Genomic DNA, 15,918 nt, shown 5'->3' on the forward strand with positions numbered 1-15,918 from the left:
CGGCGAGTACTTAGCAGCGGGGGGGGGGGGTTACTCTGGGAGTGCAGTCCTGTGTGGAATTACTCCCGAGCAGTCCCACTGAGCAGCAGAGGGCACCACTGGCGGCAGCCTGGCTGAAGTCCGGACCGCCCGTCTGGGAGCTGGAAACAGGATGGGAAGCATTCTAATTTATGTCTCGTACTGAAAGGGTTAAAGAGACAATGTTGTTTGCTAGAGGGGCCGAGCAAGGAGAGGGGCCTAAAAGAAGAAAGGCTCTTCCGCTGGGGGGGGGGAGAAGCCTCTGAATTGCCAAAGAGAAGGAGAACTTCGGATCTGCAAGAGCAGGGAAAAAACCTTGCAGCCTGTAATGTATCTAAACCTGACCACGTGCGAGGCGAGTTCTCCACGCGGTCATGCAAAGCCTCTGAGCTTCACTCTGGGAAACAATGGCCCGAGTGGATCCTAGCCCGCGCCAACTGGAGGGCTAGGATCCTGGTCAGGACCTATGGAACTCTCGGCCACTGTATATAGCCTATCACTGAGTGGGGGTGTGTTCTGGGAGTGGGTTTACTGGGGATATAAGCCAGCCTGCAAGCCGGGGTTTCTTGTCTTGTTCTGAACCTACAATAAAGTAGGAGAGCTGAAATCACTTGCCAGTCTCAGTACTTTTCACAGCCGGATCCAGGGAAGGTTTACTTGCAAGTAGGTCGGCGGGGAGGATAAGGTATTAGATCTTGGAAGATCGGCACGCCACCGACAGCATCAGTTTTCCACCACTATGTAAATAGGTTTTTGGGGGGGATAAGCTGTGGCTTGATGTACAAGAAATATTTAGTGTATGAAACTGATGGTCAGTTGCCTGTGATTTTAATTCTGCAAAAAAAAGATGCTGCTATCAATCCTAGGGTGGTCAACTCCTGAATGGCAGATCCCTGGACATTTTGCGGGGGGTTGGGAGCCTGGGGGGAGCTCAGTGGAGTAAAATGCCACAGAGCCTACCCTCCAAACCAGGTGTCTCCCCTCCCCACCCCGAACTGATCTCTGTACTCTGACGATCAGTTATAATTCTGGGAGTTCTCCAGGCCCTGCCTGGAGACTGGCAACCCTACTAGGTGTCAGTTTTGCTCCGCTATGTAAGTGGGGTTGGGTAGGTGGGGATAATCATTGTCTTTAACTACAAGGAAAAAAATTGTGGATAAAACTGGAGTTCTGTTGGTTGTCATTTTAATTCTGGGTGGGGAGAGAAGAGCCTTTTTTTTTTGGTCCATAAGTCAAAAGGGGATTATGTGGGGAGGGCGCTCCCCTCCGAATGGGAATCGACCACAGCCCCATCCTAAGACCCTGATGTGATGTCAATGTGGGATCTGGAGTGTTACCTGGTATCTGAGGCCCCCCAAGAGAGGAGAGGAGACTTAAAAAAAAAACACACATGGAGACCCTAGCAACGCCACTCGTGTCGATGGAAACACCACTGATGCCTAGGAGTCACAACACAAGGTAACTCCCCTGTGACAGGCAGAGATCCAAGGCAAATTACACAATATAAATCAATGCAATACAAAAGATGGGACAGCCAGTCAGCGATGGAATATGATTATGGTTGCAGAAATCTGAAACAACCTGCATTCATCTGACATGATGCACATATTACGTCGTAGGATAATACATACAGCAGCAGACAGTACGTACTATACACAGGAGTCTCCCTTTATTAAAGCGTCCTTCTGAAACGTTTTCGTACAATACAGCCCTATTGAGTGTGTGGGAAAAAAGCCCTCTTGAATCATTCTGATTTGCATATAGTTTGCACAACAGCAGGAGAGCTGGAGGCTTCCTGAACTCAGCAAGCGGGCCATTCTGCAAACGGGGGCCCACGACAGAGAACGCACATGAACGGACAGTTGATCTTGCCCATTGCTGGGTTTCTGAACCAGAGACATCCCCCAAAGGAGTCAGTGTTTGTTGAATCCAACTAGCAGCGAAATATCTTGTTTCCAATATTAAAAAGTGCTGTCAATAGTGCTTCTAAGTGCCGTCGGCCCCGGTCACACGGAAGGCTTTGGCCCGGAAGAGGGATGGATTGGGGGTGCAGCAAACGGGCACGAGCACACCGCAACATCTGGGAATCGGCGTGCACCCGTCCCCGATCCGTCACTTCAGGCCGGTAATGCGGATGAAAGAAGAACCTGCTAAAGAGCAGGACTTACCTGCAACGCCGCAGCAAGCGTGGCCGTCGGATCGCTGGAGCATCCGTCGTCAGGAGCAATCCAGGCTCCCGGCTGAACTGTGCATGTGCACACATGCACAGTTCGGCTGCCTCGCTCTCCCTCCAGACCCCTCAACATCTTTGTTGCCCTCCTCTGGACATGTTCCAGCTTCCATATCACACTGCTGACTCATGTTCAATGTGTGGTCCACTAAGACCCCTAGATCCTCTTCTGACATACTACTGCCAAAACAAGTCTCCCCCATCCTATAATTATGCATTAGATTTTTCCTACCTAAATTCAGAACTTTACATTTATCCCTGTTAAAATGTATCTGATTTGTTTTAGCCCGGTTTTCCAGGCTGTCAAGATCATCCTGTATCCTGACTCTGTCTTTTACTGTATTTGCTACCCCTCCCAATTTAGTATCGTCTGCAAATTTAATAAGCATTCCCTTCATCCAAATCATTTAAATAGATGTTGAACAAAACAGGTCCCAGAACAGATCCACAAATAACCAAGTCATTTTCAACTATTTCATGCAAAGTCTTTTTCCAATCACCAATAATTGTCGTTTATGTAGTTCTTTCGTTTTCTTTTTTATTATTTTTTCTGTGCTTTGTTATTCTCTCTTCTAATAGAACTCTTTTTGCAAATTAAAAAAAAAACATTAAAGGAGGAGCGCTTCCCCCGCTTCCCCAGTCACATAGTCGTTTGGGCAGGAATCCTCTGATGCTCAGCTTAGGCGGGGGGGGTGGGGAGCACTCCAAAGTAGCCTAGAAGATGCTGAAACCTTGTAAAACTGTCTCTGTGACTGGCTGTATGAGTGACAATGAACAGAAATCTCTGTAATCTATTTTGAATCTCAGTTAAAAATAAATAAAATGCATGGGATTAAGCTATGAGTTAGTTCACCTCCATTTTATCCTTCTAACAACCCTCTAAGATCCATTAGAATGAGAGGGAGTGATCAGCCAAGGTTTTCATGTGCTGGTCACCTCTGGGGTTTTTCCCCCACTGGCTAATTTAGAAAGTCATGTAGGGGTATACCTGGACACACCCCTGAGTATTAGTGTTGCCAACCTCCAGGTGGTAGCTGTAGATCTCCTGGGATTACAACTGATCTCCAGGCCACAGAAATCAGTTCACCTGGAGGAAAATGGCTGTTCCGGAAGGTTCACTGTATGGCACAAGTTCCATCCCTCCCCAAACCCTACCCTCCTCAGGTTCCACCCCTCTCATCTCCAGATATTCTCCAAACTGGAGCTGGCAACCCTACTAAGTATGCACAGACCAATACCTGGTCCGGTTGTGTGGCTTTGATCATCCATAGGGGCAGGGATCATTTCCTGCAGGAGTGCACAGGAGCGGAGCTCCAGCAGTAAAGAGCACAGGGGGTGGGCACATGCAACAAGCCCCACCCCCTGCTCCCAGCAGCACTCAGTCAGAGCAAGAAGCAGCCAGGTAAGTTGCAGAGCCACACCCCCCGGCCTCCCGGTCCAAAACAGTCCAGTGGCACCTTTAAGACCAAGTTTTATTTAGGTACAAGCCCTCCCTCCTCTGCGAGGACAGATCTGCATGTGTCGTGTCCCCCCCCCCAACAGCTTGGAATCCAAAACAGTCCAGTGGAGCCTGAGCGGTGGGTGTTGCCTTCTGACACACTTCCGACGATGTCAGGGGGTGTGGCCTATGCAAATAAGTTATGCTAATGAGTCACGCTAATGAGCTCCTGCACCTCTTTTTCTACGAAATGACCCCTGCATAGGGGCCAGCCATTTTACTGTCAGATGCCGACACCACTGAAAATGTGATGCACAGCCATTCCACAAACAAAAACTGTGGCTGTCTTTTAAGGGTTCTTTCTTATCACAGTAAGCCACCAGAACCAAAGTAGCCTTAAAGAACAAGGGCAGAGTCTTCCAAAAGCATCTACATAAGTTATAAGCTGCCAGAGAGTTCCCGGATATGTATCTGCATGCTCTCTACCTCCTGGTTCAAAGAATCACTTACTTCTGTAAAGCTTCCCAGGATACTTGCTGGAGTTGCTCTTCATCCACCAGAAACCATGCGTGTAAGTCCTTCTGTGCCCATGAGCAATGTTCCCTCTAAGCTGCAGAGTCTTGTGAGCAAAATTTCTACTTTGTGAGCTGCTGGCATTAAAGTGGTGAGCGAATGATTTGGCTGCTGCATAAATTTTTTTTCTCCGGAGCACTTGGAGGATTGAGGGGGGAGGGGAAGAAACAGGATCAGGCCAGCTCCTCTGCAAGGAGGAAACAAGGGAGGGAGGGAGAGAGGGAGGGGGCGGATCCCTCCTGGGATCACAAACGGAGTCTGGAAGTAGCAGGGAAGCCAAGCCGGAGGAGGCTGAAGTTGGTTCCTTATTCGCACTTCCTTATTCATTCCTTATTTGTTACTTATTCGTGTAGTCATTCAGAAATACTAAGGAGAGTTGGAAAGCTCTGAACCCCAAAATAAGGTCTGGACCACCACATATCATATACCCCCACATTCAGTGATGCACAGCCATTCCACAAACAAAAACTGTGGCTGTCTTTTAAGGGTTCTTTCTTATCACAGTAATCCACCAGAACCAAAGTAGCCTTAAAGAACAAGGGCAGAGTCTTCCAAAAGCATCTACATAAGTTATAAGCTGCCAGAGAGTTCCCGGATATGTATCTGCATGCTCCCTACCTCCTGGTTCAAAGAATCACTTACTTCTGTAAAGCTTCCCAGGATACTTGCTGGAGATGCTCTTCATCCACCAGAAAGCATGCGTGTACGTCCTTCTGTGCCCATGAATGCAATGTTCCCTCTAAGCTGCAGAGTCTTGTGAGCAAAAATTCTACTTTGTGAGCTACTGGCATTAAAGTTGTGAGCGAGCCATTTGCCTACTGCATAAATTAGTTTGCTCTGGAGCCACATCCTTCCTGAGCGAAGACAAAAATGTGTGAGCCGGAGGCTAACCAATTGTGAGCTAGCTCACACTAACTCAGCTTAGAGGGAACACTGCCCATGAGCAGTGTTCCCTCCAAGCTGAGTTAGTGTGGAGCTAGCTCACAATTGGTTAGCCTCCGGCTCACACATTTTTGTCTTCGCTCAGGAAGGATGTGGCTCCAGAGCAAACTAATTTATGCAGTAGGCAAATGGCTCGCTCACAACTTTAATGCCAGTAAGATCACAAAGTAGAATTTGTGCTCACAAGACTCCGCAGCTTAGAGGGAACATTACCCATGAGTTCTCTGGTGATACACACAGGCCCACGTACAGTCATCAGGGCAGCCAGACTCATCATCCCACCTTTCTCTCTCTTTTTTCGGTACTTTTGCATTTGTGTGTGTGTGTGCCCTGTGCCTGGAAGACATGGCAACCTCTGGCAACTCCTACTGGGGCACGGAGGATGTTCAGAGAAGTGGCTTAATAGCCTGACTCTGGCCTCCCAACCCGAGTATTCTCTGGAGGTCTCCCATTCAAATGCTTGCCAGGATCGGCCCTGCTTAGTTTCCAAGATCTGACTAGATCGGGCTTGCATGGACTATCCAGGTCAACAACAACAACAACAACAACAACAAATACCTTTTATTGGCATAAAATATTAAACAGTTGCCATTGGGGTAAAACAATCCTATAAAATTTGTGGAAAATAAATAACTTCTAAAAGCATTACAAGGTATGGCTATTTATATAAGCTTAAAATTATAGCAAGATAAAATTTGCCCAACCGCAGAACCTTGAATTAAATTATGCAACTCATTGATCTCAGTTAGAATGATCAGGGACATTTTTCCGTTTTATAAGAGCATAAAAGAACTTGGCAGTCAATTCAATAATCTCCGAATCCCGGGAAGTAAGGAGGTAGTGTAGCTTGCTTCCATCCGGTTGGCATGCAACCTTGCTAAGGGGGACTTCCAGAAATTTTGCTCGAATGTCATTTAGCAGGTTACAGCGTAAAAGTACATGCTCAACTGTTTCTAGTTCTCTCTTATTGCATCCGCAATATCTAATTGCATAAGGGATTTTCTTATATCTCCCCTCAAGAATGGCGGAGGGGAGAACATTGAACCGTGCTAGCATGTAAGCTCTGCACAATTGCGGTGATATCAGGGAGAAAAAATATTGTGGTGGAGCACCAGAGAGTGGATAGGCCCATCTAACTGAGGAACACCTACCGGAAGCAAGAGCTCTGAGCTCTTGCATTTCTATATCGATAAGTCTCTGCTTAAGCAGAGTAAAAACCTCCGGCTCTGTTAAATTGACAAAATCATTCAGATTAAAGCCAATAGAATTAATTTTCTTTTCAATAGCCAAGAGCCAGGCAGAGGGATGTGAATCTTTCAACATATAGGCAACAAGGCTATTATGAGTGCATCGGAAATGCAATCGCAGCCAGAATCTAAAGGTGATGATCCACGCCTTTGTCTCGACTATCCAGGTCATGGCAGTGTCCTCCCCCCCCTTCTCAAAACAAAGTTTCTAGACAAGTTCTAGAGAAAAGGGATGGCTTAATAAACTAACAAAGGCCCCGGTCACATGGGAGGATTTGATCTGCAAGAGGGACGGGTCGGGAGCGCGTCAAGCGGGCGCGATCACACTGCAACATCTGGGAAGTGGTGCGCACCCGTCCCCAATCCAGCCCTTCGGCCCACAAACGCGCATCAAAAAGCTACTAGCAAAAGAGCAGTAACTACCGGATGATGCGCAGCAACAGAAGGCGTCTGGTCGGGGAAGCGCTGGTAGCCCATTGCAGCCAGCGCCGTCCCCCATCCCACGCATGTGCACAACCGCGCTACTGCCGGTTTGCTGAGCAACGTGTGATCGGCTGCCAGAGCAGGGAGCTCGGAGCCGCAGGGGCACGTCAGATCGCGCGTTCTTTTTGCTCCGGCTCTGTTTTGCCTCCCTTCAGCAGCAGATCATCTCATTCGTGTGAGCGGGACCAAAGTCACTAGCCACTGAGAACATGCAGAGTGCTTTCCAGCCTTTTCTCCTGCACTTTTATCAATCCAGGTGTCCCAACCAAGGGCTAGGACTCTAAGCTCTTGCCACCTCCTCTTATTTACCCTTCTTTGCTCCTTGGCAGGTAGATGCTACAAGAGGGTTAAAACTTCTTGGGAATGAAGCCTGCTGAGTTCTAATTTCCTGCACTTTCGATTGGGGGAAAACACCGTAATGCAACATGTAAGCCTCGGAGTTCTTCCTCACACCACCCCTCGCCAATGAGGTGGATTTTGGAGCAAGGGACCACCCCCACGCACATCAGCTACTGGCAACCCAATGTCATCAAACCCTACAGTTCCAGCTAATACTGTGGGCCTAGACCAGTGATGGCGAACCTTTTAGAGACCGCGTGCCCAAACTGCGACCCAAAACCCCACTTATTTATCGCAAAGTGCCAACACGGCAATTTAACCTGAATACTGAGGTTTTACTTTAGAAAAAACAACTCATGCATTAACTTAATATGATCCAAACAAAGTAAGGAAAGCAATCCCAAATGCTTTCACTTACTTAAAATTATTTGGCAGATAATTCAACACTTTAAGGATGGTCTGGGCCTGGCTGGGGCGATGGCACACGTGCCCACAGAGAGGGCTCTGAGTGCCACCTATGGCCCCCGTGCCATAGGTTCACCACCACTTGCCTAGACGTTGACAGGGCTCTCCTTGCTGCTGTTCTCAGGTCATGGCATGTAGAAATATCCAGTGCTGATGCTGCCTTTGGAAGCATCCTGTTGAAACACAGGATTACGGACTGCAAACCAAAGAATAAAGGCCAGGACCGATACACCTTTGACTGTTGGCAAGCTGTGCTTATAAATGTATTTCAGCTGTATTGTGCAATTGCTTATGTGTATGAACTGTATCTGCATCTGTATGTATGGGTTTGGGAATGCTGTGTAGTCTGACTGCAAGAGGCTGTGCCCATGTGCTGCTTGCACCAACATGCTAATGAGGACACACACACACCTACCCACCCTGCCTTGGGACAGAGAAGGCCTTCACCATTATGCTCAGCTGAAAGACTTTTACAAACAACAACTATTCCACCATCAGGTGTTCCTGGAATGGCAGGTAACCCCTCTTCTGGTTTGCATCACAAGAGAAGACATCCTGTTTAATGCTCTTGGGCCAAGCCAACAGATCTACATCAAAAGGGTTTCCATGGCAATGTAGCTTTCACATCTTGACCAAATGGTCCCATTGAAGTTAGGGTTAGAATTTGAATATTGCTCCACTCCCTCTAGGTAGACACGTCACATCTCCCTGCCCAATAGGTATAGGACATGGGACGGACTACAAGGACAGGAGGTGGCACTCATGCCCACCTCTAAACCAGGTGATAAAAGGGCCAAGCATCCTTTGTCTGGTGCTAGCCATCCCCCCCCCCACCTAAGGTAACTACAGCTCTACTAAGGTAATTCTTACGTGCTTCTTGGATCGCGACCAGGAAAGCCCACACGTGTTTGGCTGGTTTCCAACCGTGTGTCTAGAGTCCCTCCAGCTAGATCTCTGGTTTCCGTTTTGCTCCGTTGGGAAGATCAAACCCCATCTTCAGGATCAGATAAGTATATTCGCTACCTTGTGTGTCACCACCTGGTCTGTTGAACCTTACTCCATCTTCTGGAATCTGATAAGTATATTCTGCATCCTTTTGTGTGTTGTCACCCCGTAAGTTAAAGTTTATTATTTTCTATATACTAAATGTTTCCATTTCTATTGCATCTAAAGGAACTTGTGAGTGTGTGTGTGAACGAATCTGTTTATTTGTATGCATGTGAATTCCAATACTATTTAGTAAAGACATTGTTTATTCTTTAAACATCCAGTGTTGTGTTGTCTCTTTCTAAAGGGGAGAAAGGAGTGTCTTTTCTGGTTCTGATCTCTGTATACAGTTGGTCACAAGAACTCAGAATAAGCCCCCGTTGTATATAAAACGGATTTGGGCTAGTGGATAAATCCTCCACAAGAGGACTTCCGCTAACACCTTTGACTCTGGCCTTTCGACTCGTGACTGCACAACCAAGTGATCAAGAAAAGGCTTAAGGTACCGAGTGTGCCGCATGAAGGAATGAGCTCCCGTCTCTAGTTACAGCTCCTGCCAACCTAGCAGTTCGAAAGCAAGAAACTACAAGTAGACAAATAGGTACCACTTCGGTGGGAAGGTAACAGCGTTCCGTGCGCCTTGATGTTTATTCATGCCGGCCACATGACCACGGAAACATCTTTGGACCGCGCTGGCTCTTTGGATTCGACTGGCTTTCGAGCAAAAGAACCTTTACCTTTACTACCTGCAAAGGAGGGAGGGGCAGATGCTCTGACACAGACTTTGTCCAGGTGGTTCAGATGTTCCTAACTGCATGCCATCCTTCTATGAATTTCTACAACAGACACACCCTCTTGGACCTGGATGATGTTTATGAAGCTTTCTCAAAAAACTATTATCTAAGTTTGAAAAAGTGAATACGCCTGGCTCCAGGGTGGCAAACAGGTATCAGAGGACCTTATTGCTGGGAAGAAACAATTATGTGCGGTACTAATTGATCTCTTTTAATGTTTGTAGACCGGTTCTTCCGCATGTCCTATTACACTATGACACTATGGGATGTCTGGGAAAATGCCCGGCCTCAATTCTCATCGTTTTCAGGACCTCACCGATCCAGTTGTTCCCACCTGTTGCCTTGAGGCTCCTAGCCCTTGGCTTATAAACCCCTTTGATTCCCCTGTTTCAGCATCAGCTGCCTTTGTCGATTCATCTCTGATCCAAGTCCTCTCCTCCTCTCTGGCTTTCCCATTTTCGGGTACCATGAAGGCACTCCTAAGCACATGCCTCCTATGGGCCCTCTTTTCTACAGGTGAGTAGGAACTCAAACTCCAGGGAAGGGAATAATCGCATCTGGGAACTTAACATGGAGTGGCCTACAGCTTGGAGACGAAGAACCTCACGAGGGTTCCAAAGAGAAAAGGGATTATATCACGTAACAAGAAGGATCCCTACATAGCAGGTATCTTGAATGGGGGATAGGAGGTCTAGTAGGATGCAGTGTGAAGCTTGGGGGACGAGGCCAGAGTTTTGTCAGACATGGGGAGAGTATCAAAAGTGGGTGGAAAGAACCAGAAGTCCTTGCTTCTTTGGAGGAAGAAAATGAGGACGAAAAGATTCCTGGGCTTACCTAGAAGAGCCAGGGGAAAATAAACTCATGGACTTTCAAGTCAGTATCAATATTGGTGCGTTAGTGACCCAAGATGATAGGCAGGTACACATTGCATGCATCCAGTGAAGCAGGCTGTTGCTTGTGGAAGTTAATCCACAAAATACCACCGATATGTACAAAAGGGTCTAGAGGCTTGTAGTAAAATGACAGGAAGGAGTCCTTCGTTAGTGGGGTTCGGAGGAAACAAGCAGGGCCTTGTTGGACATTTCACTGCAATGCCAACTCCTGTCCCTCAAAATTGCCCACAGGTTCTATACTGTGGGGGTCCCTGCTACGGCATACACCAAGACCGCCAAGGGGTACACAAAGACTATTTATGGCTGAAATTAGACGTAAATGTGGGACCGCCTTGTACTTAGCCCTTGGTAAAATCATATACAAAAGATGGGACGGGTGGTCTAAACAGCTAACAGGACCTGAATCCTTCTCTCCCACTTTTGTGGCTAATCTCTAGACTGTCCATAAAGGGTGGGAAACCCAAATGCATACCCAAAACTCTAAGAACAAGTCGAATGCAGCCAGGGAGGCATATAAGGCTCAGGCTGACAAGAGAAGGGTGGAGGGTTGGGCTCTGCAGCCTGGGGATTCGGTGTATGTGTCTACTAAGAACATTAAAGTGTTGCAGCCCAGCTATAAACTAGGGTGGAAATATATAGGGCCGTTTAAGTCAAAACGGGTGATTAACGAAGTGGCTGTGGACTTGGAGCTGCCCAAGAACTTGAGCGATATCCATTTCTGTATTTGATTTCAGCCTCCTGAAATGGGCTTTGGGCTCAAGGCTGGGGACCCATTCTCCCACGCGCTGGAGTCAGGCTGATTGGCCTAGGAGTGGGGAGGGGGTGCGTACGAATACCCTATATCCCATTATGCTTGTAGGAAAGCAGCCATTCCTAATAGTGACGATGTTACTGCCTCTATAGCTCTTACAATAAAGTATAACCTTATGATAAGCATGTACTCCTTTGTTTGGCTGTGGAACCTCAATTTACAGGAAATTGCTGCAACAGTTCAAACATTCACAAAATGAGGACAATCATGTATTGGCATTCCCATGTTGTTTTATCAAAATTCCCTTCGAAACGAACATTGAAACTCGAGGAGGTTCATAAGCATTTCAGTGACTTGATGTCCTGACCTGTTGAGAAAAGAAATTCTGGATTAAAACAACATGGAAAGGCCAATACATTATTGTCCTCATTTTGTGAATGTTTGAACTGTTGCAGCAATTTTCTGTAAATTGATATATTTTGATTGCTGTGGCCTTTAGTTATATTGGCTGTGGAACCTGACAGCTGGCCCCAAGAGTTCAGCCCTATAGAGCAACAGGTGCTGTGCCAAAAGGCCAGCTCTGCTACACTTGGGGGGAGGATCCACACAGCTCCTGTGAAAGCTCTAGGTACTGGCCCTCAGTCTGTCATTGACAAAGGAGATCCCAATAAGAGTGGGTTTGACGGGCACGTCCAGGAGATTTTCTTCCTCTTGGTTAATTTCACTTGCATGCAGGCTGAGTTGCAGGAAGGGTCAAAAGGGACCGGTTCTTGCCTTGAGCATATCCAATGTGGAGATCAGGTGGGCAGCCCAGCAGGAAGGGCTGTGTGCAGAGACACAGAGCTGATATAAGGAAGCTGTTCCACAACCTGTTTTCTAAAATCTCATTAAATCTTAAGCCCTTATAGAAACAAGGAGGGAAGGCATCGTAGGGTTACCAACCTCAGGGTGGGGTTTGGAATATTCTGATCTCCAGATCACACAGGCCAGATATCGTGGGGGGGGGGGGAGGCATGGCAAATTGCCCCAGCGCAGTTTGACCCACAATTATATGATCAGATGCGCCGGTGGCACACCACAGGTTCTTCCCTCGGCGCCAGTGCGTAAACAAGGGGCCATAGGGGAAAGCCGCGAGCCTGCGCAATCACACCACGGGCATCCAGAGGCAGCCTGTGGCAAACTGTTTGCCAGTACTTTGGAGGTACTACTTTTTTATCGCGCATTTTCGGCGGTAAGCCACGGGTTGGCCACAGGTGCACTCCACTTCCCAGAAGTTGGGGTGTGATCGCGCATGGATAATCCGCCCAGCACTCGTGGCTCTCCCGTGGCAAATTCGCCATGTGAACAGGGCCAGAGTACAGTTTCCCTGGAGGAAATGGCAGCTTCAGAGGGTGGACTCCATGGCATTACAGCCTTGCTGGGGTCCCACACTGCTCTGAAACCCTGCTCTCCTCAGGCATGGCCCCCAAATCTCCAGGAATTTCTCCCTCTGAAGTTGGCAACCTTAAGGCACTGGATTCTAAGAAACTGTGTTCTCGGTTTCCAGCATTGTGGCTAATAACTGAAAGGTGCGGTTAACATGTGGTTTATTGCAAGTTAACTCCATTTTGTCCAAATTATGCATTACATTTAAGATCTTTCCAAATGAAATACATATGCAAACTTGTGCTTAGGTTTTTGGTTTCTAATCTGAAAGCATACGCTTCTTCTGCTTTGGATCATTCAATTAACTCCGAGATAATGCTATCGTTCTAAATGGAAATAACGGTGTGCTCTGTCAAATTTAGTATGAATTACATAGCTGGCGCCGATTCTCTTTCCTGTTTGCAGTGGCATCACTGATGTGTTACTCGTGTCAGAGCCTAACAGGGCCATGTGCTTATCCTGTACATCAAACCTGTATCGCTGGTCAAGATTCCTGCCTTTCCACCGTTGGAATAAGTTCATTCCGTGAGTAAAAACAGGATATCTGCTTAAGAAGTTGCTCAACTGACGATGGCTCCCTATAACATCAGAAGATAAAATATCACCCAAAAAATTGGTGTCTTCATATAGGGCTGCAAAACCAAACAAAGGTTAGTGAAAAAGAGGGCCAATATTAAAACCTTTCCATAAAAAATAAAAAGAGATAAATGTATTTATTAATAATAACAATTTTTAAAACATATATAGAGGCCCATTTGCAACTAATACATATAAAATATAACAATATCCAGGGCTTACAAAGTTGACCTTACGCGTTTCGGCCAAATAGGCCTTCTTCAGAGGTCATACATAAGTGGCGAGATAATTATATTTTCATAAACACAATCAATAATATATATAAAATATAGAGTCAATGAGGACCATAAAGCAGATTGTTCAAAAGTAAAATCACCAGGCACAAGGTAAATATGCACATAAGGCCTTTAAAGTGCAATCACTAGCCCAGTGATTATAAATTTGTGGTCCAAAAATGTCCTTCTTTGATTGTGTTGCCACAGCATTCATAAGTCAGGAACCCAATTTCAGGGTTGAGACATCTGATGCACTGACAGGGCAAGCCTAAGGGTGCGTTCAGACAGAGCACTGAGAGCGGTTTAAACTGCTCCAGTTCTGACCGGATTATATTTGATCTGGATAATCATGATCACACTCACCTCCTTATCCCAGCTCACTACGCAGTCACGTCTCTCCCCGCTGTCTACACTACCGGCGCGCAAAAACGTGTGCCGGTGGTTTTTTTTTTTAAAAAAATTCTCAGTTTGTGCATGCGCATAGGCAGTCATTCATAGAATCGAAATCTTCACACATGCGCAGAACAACTAGTTTCCCGCCAAAAGCATGCCCCGAAGGTGTCTCCAACCGCTGTAACAGAACACTTCCCTTTAAACTTTTGACCTGAAACTGGGCTCCATGAGATCCCAAACTCATCTAAACGCTAAAACGAGTCACCATTTAAACTTTGGTTTTATGAGCTTGGGAGCAGAGCTCCGCCTATGCGCACACCGTCGACACATTAAAAAATGGAGGGCGAAAAGCAGAAGCCTCGGGCTTCCGCGGCAGCTTTTTAGAGGGGAGGGGGTTGAGGCATCCAGAATTGGCTCGACACCGCAGGAGTGATCAGACATCGGAAACTGCGGCTTGAAACCGGAGAATCAGGAAAACACCAGAGGGGGAAGTTGTATCAAAATATTCCATTTTAAAGGGGGGTTTGAGCTGGAAAGTGACGCCTGGGGACGGTACACAGATGTTGGTGTGCGAACAGGCATACAAAACCCGTTACTGAAGCATGCCGAAAGCTGATCAAACAGCCCATCTGAACGCACCCTAAGAATACGGCCCATTAATTTCCCCTGCCAGACAGCAGCGACTGTGACTGATTATACGTGAACAAAGTGTGAGTCCAGTATTGCCTTTAAGACCAGCAAAGTTTAATTCTGGGTATAAGCTTGTGTGCTCGATAACTGAGTGATAAGTATTCCTAAGATTAGATTAGAGAAGAAGAAAAAGAAGAGATTGGATTTATACCCCGCCCTTCACTACCTGAAGGAGTCTCAGAGCGGCTTACAAACTCCTTTCCCTTCCCCTCCCCACAACAGACACCCTGTGAGGTTGGTGGGGCTGAGAGAGCTCTTGACAGAAACTGCTCTTTTTCAAGAACAGCTCTTATCAGAACTACAGCTTGCCCAAGGTCATCCAGCCAGGTGCAAGCGGAGGTGTGGGGAATCAAACCCGGTTGTCCCAGATTAGGTTGGGTGCACTTAACCACTGCACCCAACAGAGCAGTTGGTAAGGTCTGTGAATAGCAGCAAATTAACATACCGATAATAAAAGAATAAACAAACACATCTATTCATTAACTCTCATTAACTCTCTTATCTGTTTGCTAATTTGCTGCTATTCACAGGTTAGGGAGTTAACAAACCAATGTGTTTGCTTTTTTCTTTTATTATCTGTACGCTAATTTGCTGCTATTCACAGGTTTTACCATTTTAGTCCAATTTTAGCTATAATCGCTCAGTTACCTATATAGCTTGACTTTAATTAGCTTTTCCTGGTAACTAAGCCTCACCCCACCCCACCCCGTTTGTAATGGCTGTGAAAGTCTGTTTCAATGTATCTGAAGAAGTGAGCCTTGCACACGAAAGCTCATACCTTGAATAAACCTTTGTTGCTCTTAAAGGTGCCACTGGACTCAAGCTTTGGTCTGCTGCTTCTGAACAACATGGTTATATGAGTATATGATTATATGAGAGCATAAGATTACATGAGAGCCAGGTGGTGGTGTTTTCTTACGCTACAAGGGGATCTCTCCCAGAAAGGGACCAACAACCACTTCACCCTCCTGAATCCTTACTGGATTAAGGGGATCATTACCAATAGCTCCTGTTAAAATTATGGCTGAAAGTTGTTTGCAATGGTTTGCAATATACTCGAATAGGAAATGCAGCAAGTGCTGAATGGTGAGCCATTTCCTGGGTTTAGGGAAAGGATTCTTATAGTCCAAGATGATTCTACACCTCTTGGCAATTTATTAATAGATGTGAGAAGGATTCTGAGCAGACGTGCTTAGTGTGGCACCTGAGATGGAGCACATACCTCTGGAAAACAGCCCAAGGTCCTGTCAAAGCTGCAAACTTAAATTTGCCCATTTTGTGATTCACCCCCCCCCAGTGTAAATAATGCTTTAAGAATTTGGTGGACAATTACCATGTTTTCCATGTCCTTATTTTTTAAATCAGCTGGCCAGCACACATTATTACTGAGACTGACACA

At 46.5% G+C, this 15,918-nt stretch overlaps 1 long non-coding RNA gene across 1 annotated transcript in view; it reads left to right on the plus strand.

Moving 5' to 3' along the window:
- The first annotated feature begins 9,936 nt into the window (after window positions 1-9,936).
- LOC107117006 overlaps window positions 9,937-15,918 on the plus strand; it is a 6,973-nt gene continuing 991 nt past the window's right edge. The window contains exons 1-2 of the long non-coding RNA XR_001482725.1: window positions 9,937-10,032; window positions 12,991-13,110. This is a non-coding gene — a long non-coding RNA (uncharacterized LOC107117006). The remainder of the gene's footprint in view (window positions 10,033-12,990; window positions 13,111-15,918) is intronic.

This window comes from Gekko japonicus, unplaced genomic scaffold (genome assembly GCF_001447785.1).
Source record: "Gekko japonicus isolate JY-2015 unplaced genomic scaffold, Gekko_japonicus_V1.1 scaffold4770, whole genome shotgun sequence".
In the NCBI taxonomy this organism is placed as follows: domain Eukaryota; kingdom Metazoa; phylum Chordata; class Lepidosauria; order Squamata; family Gekkonidae; genus Gekko; species Gekko japonicus.